Below are 16,882 nucleotides of genomic sequence, written 5' to 3'. Positions count from 1 at the left end.
GCAGAGTCAAAGTTTTTCTGAGGGGGAATCCTTCGTCTGCAGTGATGAGAGAGACTGGGTTGTGCAGCATCTTCTCTGAATCTGGGATGGTAATTGGTAAACATGAGCAGTATTGGCTTGACCAGCAAGATAAAAGACTGCGGCCAAGGTAAGATCCAAATGTTTGAGTGATCCCTTTGAGTAACAGCTGCGCAGACGAAAGCTAATGCTTCCAACAACATGTTGCGATGGGACTGCCTTAAGTTGGGGAGTGAAGCTATTTTTATGGTTCTCCGTGCATCCGGCTGTTGCGCAGAACTGACGTCTTCAGGTGCGCTCTCAGACAATGGGAGAAGGGAGTTTTCTAACCTGGGGGGGCTGTAGCAGCCAGGCGCCACCTACTGGATACTAGGGTTGGTGCATTTTCCTTTGTTTACCAGGCTTTGTAAGTGCAAGGAGGCTGCATGTTGGGCCTTAGTCTACATACAGGCTGCTCTATTGTTAGAACCATGTGGTGAGGGTCCCAACAATGTGAAACAGCTAGAGTGCTTCAGATTGTTTAAGAACCATATTTACGTTTCTTCTTGAGCGGCAACCTCTAGTGGCTGTAGTAATGATTAAGGCTCATCCTCAAGCTCTGCTGAAGCCTGATAGCAACCCATTAATTTGAATCAGACGTGTTGAGGCAGGGAAACATCTAAAATATGCAGGGCAGGGGGTGCCAAGGACCATGATTAAAGAACACTGCACTAAAATATCACACCAGTATATTTAAATAAATGAAAGGCCTTTGTTTGTATTTGTTGAGCTGATTCAACAATTGTTAACAATGAATAGTGCTTAATTATAGCAACGCACAGTGATATGATGATGCATGATGATACAAAACGCTTTGCGTTGGTGAAAATTGAATAGATAAGTAGTGTCAATTAGTTCAGGAATCAGCAGTATTTGTGTTTAGATTTTAGTCAGGTGGTGCCTCATTTATGGCTGTTGAGTGTTCTGATTGCCTGTGAGAGGAAGCTTCTTCTCAGTCTGTTCTCTGTGTAATGTAACATTGGTAACTATAAAAAAAACTCAGCACATCATAACAATGTGATGTCTTGAAAACTTATGTCTTGTTTTTGCCATGCGGCAGTAGAAATTTGCACAGGCGTTGCACACAACTCAGAATAGAAACAGCACATCAAGCGAACATAACCTGAACCAGAGACAATAACACATGGCTGTCACATGCTACCAGCTAAACCTCTGTTGAAATGGGCTGACCGGGCTTATGATCAAAAACTAGCGAGTTGCCAGCTTTGCGAACTCAGCCAAATATCAGCAACACAAGACATAACTTAGCTACAAGTCCAGCTCTGTGTCTGTCTGCAGCCTTTTATTTAACAACATCTAAGATCAAGGTCACGGTCTCTTTTACTATTTAGTTTACTCCATCAACATCCTCTTTGGTCTCTTTACCTCTGTCATGATGTCCATATAGGCTTCTGAGTCCAGTTCTGTTGCCTGCACTGGAGATCAGTTCCAGTTCTGGTGCCTTTTCTTTTTATGACTTAAAAACAGGCAGCAAAGTGAATTAATAATGTGTGGCAAAAAAAAAAAAAAAAAACAGGTAGCAGAGCTTAACGGTTAACATCTCTATGCTTGTTTTGGCCAACACAGGGGGCTGCTCGCTACAGCAGCTTCATATCACTGTCATTCATGCTTCTACTTGCTTGTGCTATTTTATGAAAAAACTATATAATGGGAAAACTTGCCAGAAATGCATCCACAACATCACCACAAATATATTTTCAAGTCAGATACAGTGGAGAGGAAGGAGAGGAGAAAGACTGGAAATGGAAGAAGAGTGAAGAGGAGATAGAGGAGGAAAGGTAAAGATATGATTACAGAGCCTACAAATGTATCATTCCAAATAATGTTTATGATAATTACAAAACTGAGGCAAGCATGGGAATCTGTTAGCCAAGTAGTTATCAAAATAGTGTACTATTTATTGTTATGGATTGGAGAGGAGTGTTTCTGGTTGTTTTTTGTCACAGTGTGCCTGTTAGTCATTGGTGTACTATACATTTGTAAGTACATTTATTCGAAAACTGCACTTACGTATGAATAGAGTTAGGCCCTCTTTAACGAATTTTAGTATTTCCATTTTGTGAAACTTTATATTATTAATTAATTGTACTACACTACATTTATCTGACAGCTTAAGTAACTATTTAAATTACAGCACCCAATGTTTGTGATAAACTGTGTTCTATTATGTGTTGATTCAACTCATTTCATTCAATTAATTCAACCTACTACAAGCCACTGTAAAATTAAATTGATTTTGAAGCAATTTGTTTTTGTTTTTGCAGGCAGTTATGGTGACCTATTGAATGTGTCTCTCTGGTTCTCTCGCATTTACCTTGGTCCGAGTCCTGCTGGCTCCTGATTGGATAGTTGGGTGTCATGTGGGTGTGAGAGACAGAAAGTGTGGTGTCTGTCTTTTTATGGAGGGAGTTAAACAATGACGAATAAGTTATCTGTCTCCATCCTACTGTCCCTTTTATAAAGTCAAGTCACCACCAATGAACCCTCGTGTTACACTGTCATTCTAACAAGCATTCAACTAAGCCTGACAGTTCTTATGGTCTCCAGTGATCATCATAAGATTTTCGGCACGGTACAGTCTTCCAGCGCCAAGCCCGTCATTACATAATGATAACCATCAGAGTGAGTAATAAATTTAAAAATCAATTAAGTTTATTGAAAACACTGAACAGTTCCAAAGTACTTCACCACAATAAGTAGTTGATGAGTATCTGAGCGTCATCATATTTGCATACTAACACCAACACACACAAGTAGAGGCACAGGCCTACATAAATCAGCCTTTCATCTCTTCTGTACCACCAGATAGCGATCTACCTTGTGCAATTTTACTGTTTGGTTCAGTCTCACTTACAGCAACTTTGCTACCAGCCTTAGCAGAGAGTCTCCTTCAAGGAGAGGTCTCGCTCAGAAATCTTGTGTGATGAGTTCTTGGAGTTGCTGGCTCATCTAGATTGTCGAAATCAGTCAAATATTCAGCCATGACTTCAGAAATAAATAAACATCTGGCAGGCCAAATTGAACCTTCTAGCGGGCCGAAGCAGGTGGGAGTTTCATTTAAACAAGCCAATGCAGAGCAAATTTTTGGTATTTTGTTTCCGATGCAACATCACTTGGATGCCAGTCTGATGATTGTATCTGCCTACCACACGGGAAAACCCAAAACCTTTCCTTCTTCTACCTGAATAGCTTTTTGGAAAATCAAATTATGACTATAATTAAAATCAAATTATGTGAAATCAGCCTCTAATCACATGAGTGTCTTATGGGCTGGCCACATTGGCTACTTGTGTAGTGCCTGGCGGCTGCGTTGCTGAGCTGCTGCTTCTCACTTGCATGTGTGTGTGTCCATGTAGGAAGCGTTGCTGCTGTAGCATGGCTCCTGCGTGCCCTATCTGTTTACATGGGGTTTGCCTCCTTTACCCCCATTGAAAGAGTGAGAAAGCGGGAAGGGGGAAGACATAGGGAGGAAAAATAAAGTCCTTCACCTGTTGTCTGTATTCTCTTCATGTCTGTTACATATTCTACAGATACAGACATTAAAACTGTAGTGCAACACTGGTATGATGTCGATATGACTGTCTACAGGTCATTTTTGACAAGGGACGACACACTAGATTAGGGCCCAAATGCATGAATCGACTTCAGTTTAAAAGGCAAAAGGTCTTTACTGAAGACAGGTATGGTACACAGGAGAGCAGTCAGCGAAGCAAATAAAACAGAGGGATCAGGCAGAGGCAAAAGTCAGGATCAAAAACTGAGTCGAAAAACAATAGGAAGGCTATCACTAGGAGAAGTGCTGGAACATTTGCTAAGGGAGTCAAAGATGAACTGGCACAGAAGACTAGGAGCACACATACTATATATACATTAGAGGTGCGAATAATGAGACACAGGTGTAGCACATCATGAAGGGACAGACAATCATAACGGCGGGAAAACAAACAGGGACAGGAAGGGATCTGAAACAAGAGGAGAATTAGACACCACAATAAAACAGGTAACATAACTCAAAGACGAGAATAAAGAAAAGCATGACCTGAGGGGAGATGAGACATAACAGCATTCATTGCTGTCAGATTCCAGGCCAAACTGGCGAGAGAGCGCGTCAGGCTTGACGTTCCTAAAGCCAGGATGATAGTACAGAAAAGGAAAATCATCTCTAGGAAAATCATTCACCAGGGTCTGAAAGCACTTGTAGTGGGCCTCCATTCATCCCCATCCCTTATTTGGTGTGGTAAGCATTTCTGAGGTCAAATTAGTAAAGACAAGGTGATAAACCTTGTAACAGCTCAAAAGTGAATGAAATGAGAGGGAGGGAGTACCTGTTTCTGACAGTGATGTCGTTGAGGCCCCAGTAGTCGATGCAGGGACGCAGGGACTTGTCCGTCTTGTCGACGAGTCATAGTTTCTATGAGGAGGAAGTGAGGTGGGTCAGGCCTTGTTGAAAACCACCATAAGGTCATGGTAACATGGAGGAACCTGAGAGAGGTCTGGATAATCTGTCTTGGAGATGGGTGTTACAGGTGGCGGTGTCTCAGAAGCTGTGGGAGACACGGAGCTGACTGCGTTGAGCTGAACTGTGGAGATTTGGGGCATAGATGAGCCCAAGCTCTGTAGGAATGAGAAGAGGTTTGGCTCACCAGTGCTCTCCTTTTCACCGGCGAGCTTGATCTTTTAGCTGACAGGAACTCAGGAAATGGCCCTTCTGACTGCAGTAGATGTACCTCCCTTTCTGTAGATTTCACTGTTGCTCCTCAGGGGTTAGTTTGGCAGGGCCCAGTTGCATGGGCTCCTCCCGACCCCTGTCGTCTCAGTGGAGGAAGAAGGCTGAGTCGGAAAACCCTGGAGGAACCCCCTCGGGCAATCTAGGATGACAAGTTGATCTTTCACTGTTTCAGCTAGTCCATGGTGGAAGGCTTCCAGGAGGGAGGGCACATTCAGCAGTGGCCCAGGCCTCTGCTCGGCCGGAGAGATGGGAATTGATGGTAGGCCACCTTGGATTGCTCGGTCAAACGATAAGGGAATGGACAAAATAGGAGATCATTCATAATAGCAGTTGGAAAGACTGTTAAACACATGCATGTTGTTAATGTGTTTGTTATCAAATAATGCATATGCAAAGAATTTTGAGATCAATCACATAGTATTAAACATGCTTGAAAAGACTGCGTAGAATGAAGACTCTGAGAAGTGACTAGATTTTCACCAAATGAACTGTAGTGATGTTCACTCAATTTTGAAACCTTTATGATTAACCAAGATGTTCAGAGAAAGAAAATCCCTGCTGTTATCATCACAGCAAGCTCATCATGGGTATGTCCTGTAAACTAAGAGCTTTTGGAAGAAGAGCAGAGGGAATTACCACAGTGCCTCAGGGGCTGAGACAGAGTTGATAATAGCTGCACTGTGCTCATCATGGCATGCAGTGAGTAATTAAAACGCTACCTGTAGTTTCTTGCTGCCTTACAAAACATGTGATGAGCTCCAAAGGTCAAGGTCAAGGTGAGGGACTTTTTGTCTTACACTGTCTGTCAAAATGATGAACTGTTATCTGGGTTGCAAACAGATTAGAAGATTAGATGTTTTTAAAGCAGCACTTATATTTTTATCCGTGTTACTGTTGACTGATAATTTAATTTGAGCAGGGCTACACAATGTGCAGGGTTATGCAATGTGGACACGTATGTACAAGAGGTAACCGTGCTCAGGCCCAGTTGGGGTCGGAGCAATGTGAGCGCAGGCCAACTGCAGGACTGGTGAGGAGGGACAATCAAGCTTCGGCACGGTACAGAGCAACTGGGCCAAGTGTGAGCGTGCCCTTAGGCTAACAGCAATGCAAAGGGTGAGAACAAAGAACTAAAAGAAACACAGACCACACAAATTATTATGAGGATTTTCTTGGTTTTCTATAAAGGAAAATGTACACCATGTGAAATAATCTGAAAAAAAGAATAACGCTATGGGGCTATGAAGTTGCAAAGAAACTATTTGGGGTATGACAGCTTGAAAATTAAGCCCATGCCCATCTGTCACTCGCTTCAAAAACAAATGCACACGCTGCTGGCACGTGCTAACAAAGATCTTTACAACAGCAGGCGCTGGTGTTGTACCGTTTTTGTCAGAAGGGGCCGCTAGAATCAATAAAAACTGAAAGTTCCTCATAGTCACTTTAATGTTTCACATAAGCAGGGTGGGAGATGCTTCAATTGCACAAAGCTTTGCATGGCTGCTTTGCGAATATGGGAAGGAAATTAATGAACTGTTCAATAAAAAATTTTAAACTTTTTTTGAATTATATATAGAATCTTCCTTCTTCCAACTGACAACACATGAATGACACAAATAGCCTGCACACCAACTCCTAGCCAACAAAACTCAGCAGTCACAGAAAAAAAATAATGATTCCGATGGAGCTACGTTACGCACACAGAAAATCACAGCAAACAGGGCAGCGGTGGCCCCACACCAGCAAATAACTTTATTAAAAAGGAAAAAAGTGTAATAACACAAGAAATCAGCACTGCAGTCACAGTAAACAATCACAATAAATTAGCAGTCACAGTAAAGCAAACAATAGCCTACTGATAGAGAGTGCACAGTGTATTGATTAAAGAAAGCTGATGAAAAGTTAACAGAGACTCTTTGTAGCCTGCTTTTTACCCACAGCTCTGGAGTAAGCTACCAAATCAATCAATAAATAAGGTTTACAGACGAGTGGCAGCTGTGTTTTTTTTGTCAGCTTCGTCTTAATTAGACAAGGCAATCACTTCATGAACGCCAGCGGGAGTTATCAGGAAGCGGCAGCAGTCTGCACTCCGTGAGTTTTTTACAGCTTTTGCATGGATTTTCAATCATTTTTCCGAACTTTTGCACAGGTACCAACTGAAGGATTTTTGCCAGGCTGTTTGACAGTATCTACAACATGTCATTGCAGTCATAAGTGGACAACATTGAGGACAACGACTCTCTCCTCACTGTTAATGACGTGATTTACTGGTTAATAGTGGTTCACTACAGAGTGGAATTACCACCATATTTCTATGGAGATGGTAAGGTAAAAGAAAGTTTTTCACTTTGGAAAACCAGACTGGAGCTAGCAGTTACAGACTGTGCAGATGGACAGCAACTAGATCGTGCCACCATATTACCCACACGCCTTAGTGGAGACGTACTGGCATACTGGCTGTCATAACTAACAGATGTGCAGCAGGATTATGATGAATGTGTAGCCAAGCTAAATGATGTTTTGGGGAGGAAGGAAATGTTAAGACTTTTATAAATGCCAGACAGCACTTGCCTGAAGAGCCTTTAGAGGTTTATGCTGCAGAAATCACGCCGCTGGTTTTGGAGGCATCTCCTGATTATGGTGAGCAAGTTATTGCCATGGAACGCTTCAGAAGATTTGTTGCTGGTTTAGACCCCATTCTTCAAGCTAAAGGTCACGAGCACTGCGCTGCTACACTGGAGGATGCCTTTGCTGTTGCATGTAAATGGGAACGTGCACAGGAAACTTCACAACTCCTTCCTCCACCTGCTTTTTGTATGCAACCACACAGTTTGCTGCTCCTCCTGCCCCACAAGATGAGCCACTCTCAGCTATGATTTCAAACAAACATGAAATATTTAATTCAGACCCAGCCACCATGCTCCCCATGCTGACTTCCCCAAACACAAAAATGACTCTCCAGGTGAACTGAGAGGTGAGCGTGGCAGAGAAAATACTGCCACTCCATCTATGTCCCCTGACCGTGGTGCCTAATTTTCTGCAACCAACCATCAGAGATACACCAGGTCACACAGTGATCATCATCTTCACAGATGCTCTCCAGGTCATTACGACAGGCGCTACTCACCCTCTCCCCCTCTTTCTCCACATTATCAATACGACCACCTTTCTGCCAGCATTCAGGATTGCTTCAGGCACCACAGCCCAGACAGGTGTCACTTTCCTGACTTTTTCAACTCAAAATATATACACCAAGCTGATTCCTACAGAAAAGCCTCCTACTCTCACTCATATGATCCAGCCAGACCCAGGTATGACTCACACTGAGCCCACCCTGCTAGGGAGTCACACCAACCATACAGAGAGAGGAGCCATCATGTGAGCTTTGAAAGAGACCCATCTCAGCAGGGAAACAAATGGTAGTGGATGCTGAGGGCTAACACTACGATTCACCTGGATGCATGTGCATTGCGTTCCGGCTCACGGATGTCACGGATGACTCATTTGACTAAGGTTAAACCCACTTTTGGTGTACCAGATCTTAAAGAGCCAGGTTCCCCTAGTTTCCAAGGTCTGTTAGCAGCATGTACAGTTTCTCCTGTACATGCAGGACTGACTTATGTCAGAGTGATGAACCCAACTATCAATGACCTTCAAGTTACATGTGACACAAGGCTAGGTGACTTTCACCCACTAGGTGGCAGTAGTGAAGACAACTACTTTATTGTGGAAAATGATGATGTCACAGTTGCTACGGTAGCAAAATCTCCATCTCAGCAGATATTACCAGATGCTGACCTTGATCACTTAGCACTAACTGACGAAAAAAACGACAAAAACTTGAAACTTTACTGTTGACTGACAGTGACGTGTTTAGTGCTCACGACCACAAACATGGATGCACTGACATAGTCAGACACAGTATCAAGACGTAGCAGACACTCCACCTACCAGCACTGAGCATACAGAACCTTCCCCAACATTAGAGCAGAGATTGACCGGCAGGTCTAGCAGCTCCCCTTCACAAGACATCATTGAAGAACGTTCTAGCCCCTGGTCTTCCCCAGTTGTTTTTGTGAGAAAAAAGGATGGCAGCTACAGGTTTTGCATCGTTTACAGAAAACTGAATGCAGCCACCATCAAAGACTCCTACCCCTTAACATGTCCTGTTGAAGCCCTTGATAGCCTGTCAGGTACATGCTGGTTCAGCACAATGGACTTGGAGTGAATATTGGCAGGTTGAGCTTGAGCCACAAGACAAAGAAAAGACAGCATTCAACACTAGCAGTGCTCTGTACCAATTCAAGGTTATGCCTATTTGCTTAACCAACGCCCCGCCCACTTTTCAGAGATTGATGAGCTGTTGCTCCATGGCCTGCACTTCAAGGAAAGCTTGATCTACCTTGATGATGTCCTTGTGTTTAGTCGCTCTTTTGCAGGTCACCTAAAGAGGCTTGAAGCAGTGTTCAGCTGGTTTTACTTGGTTGGTCTCGAGCTGAAAGCCAGAAAATGCAAGCTGGCACAAGCACAAATTACTTTTCTTGGACATGTCATTTCTAACCATGGACTTCAACCAGATGCAAGGAACCTTGAGAAGGTTCGTGGATGGCCTACGCCCAGAACAACCACAGAGGTGACAACATTTGTTAGACTGTGTTTCTCACCATCGTAGATTTGTCAACAACTTTTCTGTCATCACCACTCCTCTACATGCTCTCACACAAAAAGGGGAATTATTAAAATGGAAATGAGTAACAGGTGCAAGAGAGTGTTGTTACCATTGAGTTGGATGTATACTGTCATGCCGTTTTGGTGTTGATGAAAGAAAGCTGAAGAAAAGTTAACAGAGACTCTTTGTAGCTCGCTTATTACCCACAGCCCTGGAGTACACTACTGAATCAACAAATAAGGGTTTAGATAATAATAATAGCAATTGCAAAAAATATAGCCTATTGATGGAGAGCACCCGGCACAGCATTTTTAAGACAGTCCATTAGGTCACAAAAAAAACAGCATAGGGGGATGGCGGCCCCAAAAACCAGCACATAACTTATAATAATAATAATAATAATAATAATAATAATTAAATATTTCCCTTATGGCTTAGGGCCTACCTGGTTGAAGTAAATCCTGGGCAACAGTCCAATATCCAATAACAAGGAAGGAACGTTGCCAGAACATGGCTAATAAATCTATTTCGCAACAGGGCAACAGTCAAGGCCTAATTGTCCAACTTGTCCAATTCCATTTAATTCCATTAGACTCTAAATTCGTTGTGGAGGAAAATAATTGAGTCAACCACAGATGGCTTCAGTGCGGAGCATGTAAGTCTGTCAAGCAGCAGCAAGGAGGCCTGGTGGGATTTTCACCATCCTAGAACATTTCTGTTATTGCATCACTGACACTAAGGTGTTTCTGCACTTCGTCCATAGTGTCGTCGGTGGTGGACGTGTTCTCCCAGTCACACTCCACCTGCATTGTAGCTTTCCTTTTGGCATGGGGCTCCTCACCGGCAACAGGTGGTTCATCACCAGCCGGTTCTTGGCAAATAGTGGGCATGGTGGCTGAGAAGCAGGCTGTCTGAGCCCTGGCATCTAGGTGGATGCTTACTCTCTGAGCTACAGACATCATGCATAGCTGTTTACACTTGGGCCATAAAAACATAGCAAGCTTGTGGAGAGGCTGGATCTCTACTTTCTTCCAAATCCATTCCAGGTGTCTGTGGTGGACAATTGCCTGGTGTGGGTTGTAGGAAGAGACAGGTTGGCAGTGTCATTTAAGCCTCTCGTGCCACAGCATGACCAGGTTAAGGGTAGGGTATTGGTATAGGGTATCAAGCTCCATCTGCATGTCCTGGAAGGGCCGAAGGGATTCTACAAGGGACCCCAGGGACGTCTGGTGATGTATCATCAATCCGGCTGCTTTCCCCGTCCTGACTTTTTGGTGTATTTGACAAGGGCTTTAGCTGCCAGCAAAACTCTCCTATCTCTGTGGCGACATTGCTGTGCTCGGTGTTATCCAGTGTGATGATCTTGGCAGTCGAGATGACGATAGAGCCTGAGCACAGACTTGATGTTTGCCCCCTGATCAGTGACTCAAACCACTTTGTTGACAACAGTAGCATCAAATCCTAGTACTGACACCAGCTGTTGCTGTAGCTCTCTACTTATATTTTTACCCTTTTTGGATTCTTTGGGGGAAACACACGTGTCACATAAACTTGGTCAGTGTTTCAGCAAGGAACATAGACTTTAGAGCAGCCCAAAAAAAAAAAAAGAGAAAGAGCATGGAGCCTGGCCCGACCCCAATTATGTACAGTATTTAAAAGCAAAGCCAGACCCGGCCCTAGCCCAAAGTCAGGCCTTGGGTTCCGTAGGTTGCATGACCTCTATAACAGACTGAAAAAAGTAAGGGAAATCTAAAATCCTTTTACACACGATTTTTCTACATCATGCAAATTAGATAAAAGAATAAAGATTATTATACCATGGTCTGGGTGAATACTTGATTCTGATTGGCTCGAGGGTGTCATTTGACTTTTGATATACACACAGCTCTGGAACTCATCAAGTAGTTCCAGTGAAACTGTCCGTTCACCTTCTAAATTAATGTGATATAGCAGGTATATAAAATGATTGGCATTGGCATCAGCTGGCTGCAGACACCTTGAAGTTTGTAAACAATTGAATAGATACAAAATCTGAATATCTTATTTAGAGCACTAAATGTCTTCCTTCAGTGCATCATCCTTTAAACACCACATGGTGGTTCTTGTAACACACAAGCTCCAATACATTGCCTATACACCTAAGTGTCCACTGGCTTAAGTGTCTATAATAAGTAAATTATAACTCATAAAAAGATGAGTAAACCCAGTTTGATTTTAAAAACCTAGGTATACTGATTTTATATGCAATTATTCCCCACTACAGCCTGCTACACTGTCCCTCTGAACTTATTATTATTAAGTGATCCTTCCACATCTCATTAACTATTCAACTCAGTACTTGAGGCTGCAGCAGGCCAGTTATTTGTTTATGAATATTTCTATTAATTTTGGGACAGTGACATGGCTGGTTAGCTAGCTTGTCTTGTTGTTTAACATGCAGTGAAATTATATTTACTATTTGCTTTTTGCAGGGCTGAGCAAAGACCTTTAGAGGGGCAGTTGCTCAAAGTTTAAAAAGGGCAGATGGAACTAGGGCTGCAACGAATAGTCGAATAATAAATTAGTCAATTGAAAGACAATTAAATGCCAACTATTTTGATAATCAAATATTCATTTAAATTTTTAACAAAAATGTCAAAACCTTTGTTGGTTCCATCTTCTTAAATGTAAGAATTTCTGCTTTTCTTTGTCATATTTAAAATAAACTGTCTTTAGGTTTTGGACAGTTGGTTAAACAAATAAAGCAATTTAAATATGTCAATTTGGCCTCTGGGAAATTGTGATGAGCATGACGCTTTTGATTTTCTTTTATAGATTTGATAATTGATCATGTAAATAATGTAAATAGTCGTTAGTTACAAGACATGGAACCAGACTTTAAAACACCATGAACTGTATAATTTACAGCATAAGCATAATTATATCAACCCATACTTTTCTTTCTTTTTCTTTTTTTTTAAACTGCAAAACAGGAAGAAGCCACCTTTATAATGTACTGAACAGTGTTAAAACTTTTACAGTATATCAAAAGAAGAAACAATGCTTTTTGGAGATGTGGTCTCAACTTTGAGAACATTACTATCACCACTGGTATGAGGTACATGCCACCAATCATCTCCACAGAAAGTGTCACATTTGCTTCAATTAATAAAGACAAAAAATCTAACTTACTTTTGATTTTGATTGTTATTGTCAATTCCAGGTGGAAAAGACTTCATGTTCACTGTCAATGACATCAAAGTGGTGTGGTTCGCTATCACCACAAAGACAGCAACTTTACCAAAGACTTCATCATCTTCCGGATCACTGACAGCCACCATCAGACCCGACACAAGTAGGTCCTGCAGAAGGATGACGGCCCTCCATTTCTCATCACCAATGCGCTGGTGGAGTTTTACTGAGCAGCCCAATCCTCTGGGCCTCAGACATGGACACCAGCAACGACTACATCCTCCTTAACATCATCCGTCCCCCACAGGCAGCAGAGGTAATGAAAATCACAGGACCAGGACTCACAGTTCAGAAGAATAGACTTTATTTTTATATTGTCCTACATGGATTTCGGTTTTGTTTTTAACCAAATCATGTCATGTTTCTGCGGAGAGACACACCTGCATGTCATCATCTCATCAACTCCTGCTATAGCAACCTGGTCTCTTCACTACACCTGTGCCAGATTGTTCCATCCCATATGTATCCTCAGCGTCTCTCTGCTAAGCCTGCAGCTCCACCTGCTCACCTGTGTGTTTCACTTCCTCACTTTCAGACCACTCAACCTGACTGCCTGCCCTCCTCTCTCTCAACGTCCCAGCTATTGTTGTAAATAAATACCTTTGAACTGTTCTACTGCCTCAGCCTCTGCATTCCGGATACAACAAAAACCCCACCTTAACAGGTTATCCTGTCAGCCACTTCCTACAAAAAGACCTGTCTCAGTCCACAGTTTACCATCGACACCTAGGAAATTACGTGTTTGATGACTCCTTTGAGGTGGTGCTGACAGATTTCAATGACCATATATAGTATAAATGTAATCCTTGACCAACAAAACATAGGAATAGACATCACCTTTTCTGTGTTATCATGTTCAGTCCAGGAGATGCAAAATACATGAATCAGTTATGGCAGAAATCTATGGCTGCCACATAACATTTTTGAAATGGCTCAATTTCTGAAAATGTTCAGGCCCTCAAACTGTACATTTGTAACGTTTCATGCTTTTATGAAAAAGTGAACGATTTTTTCGCATATCACCTGGACTGTCATGGTTGTAATGAGCTTTCTGTCATTTGCTGTATGCCATCTAGTTTGCTTAGAACACTGCATAACTATATGTAAGGAATTCAAAGCATGTACTGTGTTATTATCACTCCTTATCTGTTAGCATTCAGTATCAGAATTGAACATTTATTTTGGTATATGATCACTTTAAACAGGCTTATTGTATTTCAATATGAAAAAAAACACAGTGAAAGCTTTCCTTTAGAGTTCATAATTATAACATGAACATACAGCTACAATATAGTGCAAGTATTGAGGTCCTACTAACCTACTTAGCTGATGGTGGCAGTAGAACTTGGACTTAAATTACCTGACCATTTTTCAAGTCGTTTTAAATTTTTTGTGCACACCAAAGGGCTAGCCAAAATCTCAAGGCACACCTGTTTTCAAATTTGTGAAAATAGCATCTATTACACATTATCTAATCACTCTGTACATGTTTGTTTTATTATTTTAATAACATCTGACAAATAACAAAGTAACATCTCAATGAGTAATTATAAATAAGGGCTACCAAAAATATATTTTTATTATATAAGCTAATGCTGGCACACTTGCTAAAAACATCCCACTGACAGCATGTGATGGTGGGTAATTGAGGAAAGAAGCTGTAATTTGGGGGCATTTTGTGGCGATGAACTGGTAACTGGATGAATAGTTGAGTCTTTTTATTGAACAGCCAAATCTGATTACAGCCCCCATTATCACGATACACAAAAAAGTGCTTTTTATGGTTTCAACATTAGTAAATACATAGCTGATCATTATTGAATGTGGCCTCATAGCTTAATTTACCAAGTCTGTAGCTTTAATTATTGAAATGAATGTATGTGTCAATGATTGATCTTATTGAAGCAGAAAGTAACTTGTCATGTTGACTGAGACTATGCACACACAGTGTGCAGATGGTAGGAAATGGTGAGCATCTGATTTTTTTTTTTCTTCTGTGATGGCAAGTTTTCTTTTGTTTATTATTATTTTAACATGGTTTTGTTCACAGTGAAGCAATATCAAGGAAATATTTGTGGATCCCCTGGATTAATTGTAGCGAGTTTACTGTGTTCAGTTTTAATGCGTCAGAGCGGCAGGATGGGCACTAATAGCGACATGACTGAGCACACGCATTTAAACCAGACAGGTCACAAAGTTAAAAATGAGGTGAACTGAAAAAAGGGCAGGAGGGACAGAAAATAAAATAGTACATGTGTGCCTCTTTATTCATGTATGAAGGCCTATTTTGAGGTAATAGGCTAATGTATGGTTGGAACAAAATTACACGGTATGCCTGGAGTTGCCTCATTGTACACCATTTGCATACGTCAGCTCGCCAGACTTAAAACAAAGATTGTTCATGAGTCTCAGACAGTGAGTCCGAGTCCAACTCACTTACTTGTGTGCCCATTTCTGATTTAACCAAACAGACAAGCACATCCTTGGTGTGTTGCCACTGCTCGCTAGTGATAGCTTATGGCTAATGTACAGTACAATAAACTGGCTGTTTGGAGCAAGGAAACATTGCATGAGTAATGCAAATAAACACAAATGTTCCGGCTGTCAAACTTGCTTCAGTGTTGATGTGTACACCATTTAACAACCACCACTGCTGATGAAAATCTATCTGATGTGACTCAGGCTCAAATGTTCACAGATGAGGTAATATTGTAAAGTTTTATGCACCGTTAGCTTGGGCTAACTTGTGGATTTCGCTAGGTTTGAACATTGTTGGAAACATTTGGGATAATGTCAGTACAGAGGCTCTGACCAGGACTATGACTATGTGGAAGAGAAGCCATGTCAGGTGGGGACAGGGCAGCCTTGCAGTGGGAGAAGTGTCGGGCATCAGCAGCAGGGGAAATTGGCATGTAGAGCCAGAATATTTTCACATCTTAATCTGTGAATTGAGGAATTTTTATTTTTGTCCTTTGTCAGCACTATTGTTTCTTCACACTCTGTTAATGTTCGTTCATTTTTTAATCTTTTAAACGAAAATTCTGCCCATTTCTTACAAATTGCCCCTTAAACTGAGGTATTTACTGAGAAAGAAATGTGTGATGTTGTTAATATTCACAATTTTCTTGAGGTAAAATGATGAAATCTTGATATAGTAATACAAGGTAACTCAAAATGACAACTACTTTGTAGATGTAGTTGCTTTGTTCTGAGAGACTGAATCATATCTTCCTGATTGCAGCTTTGAGCTTCTTAATCACAGCTCTGGAGTGACCTGTGAGTATTTCAGCTGAACCAAGGATCAAAGCAGTGCAGCGTACCTCTGCGAGCATCTCTTGTTATGTACAAAGGCCTGTGCTGTCAGGCCAACCCTCTGTGTAGCTGACCTGCAGCACCCAAGTCGACTCAGACGTGAACCCACCCAGCCTCAACAAACACACTGCTGGACAACTTCAAACACAGAACTCAGCTCTGAATTTCATTACCCCACATGAAAGACAAAGATTCATCTTTCATTTCAGCCAGACGACTTGTTTGATGCAATGCAGTGACCTACATGGGCACAGTGCAGGTCTGGTTAGGCTCGTCTCTAACTTTACAGAACTACAATGCATGTACAGTGAGACTCAATTCCAGGGAGATCTCTGTAAAAATGAGCTTGTTTTCATTCCACAGAGATCTCTTTGGCTCCTGTGAGAATGAAGCACTTACAAAGTCATTTTACAAAGGTAATGTCCTCCTCACACACCACTGTAGATTTCATTGGAGGATGTTTCTGTTGCAGCAGCTTGTATGAGGCAGTTACTCTTCAGTGAACCTGGGAAGCAAAACATTTCAGAGTTGGGGGAAGGTAATTTTTCTCACTTAGCCAAGGGGAGCAGCGAAGGGCTGTGTGAAGTAGAATGGGGGTCGAAAATGGTTACATGCTGCCATTCCGACAGACCGCCATTACGACATACCGCCATTCCGACATTGTACTATTCAGACATGTCACCATTCCGACATACCACTATTCCGACATGCGAACGTCCCGCCATTCCGACAAAGTTTCGTCCCGGCATTCCGACAAGGCTAACCGTAACCCGCAACCCGTAACCCTAACCCTAAGAAATAAATACCACCATTCCGACCTTAGGAGGCAAAAAATGTCGGAATGATTGGACGTTTAATTAAAG

This window comes from Pagrus major, chromosome 6, assembly GCF_040436345.1.
Source record: "Pagrus major chromosome 6, Pma_NU_1.0".
Lineage (NCBI taxonomy): Eukaryota > Metazoa > Chordata > Actinopteri > Spariformes > Sparidae > Pagrus > Pagrus major.
Note: the sequence above shows the minus strand (reverse complement) of the source record.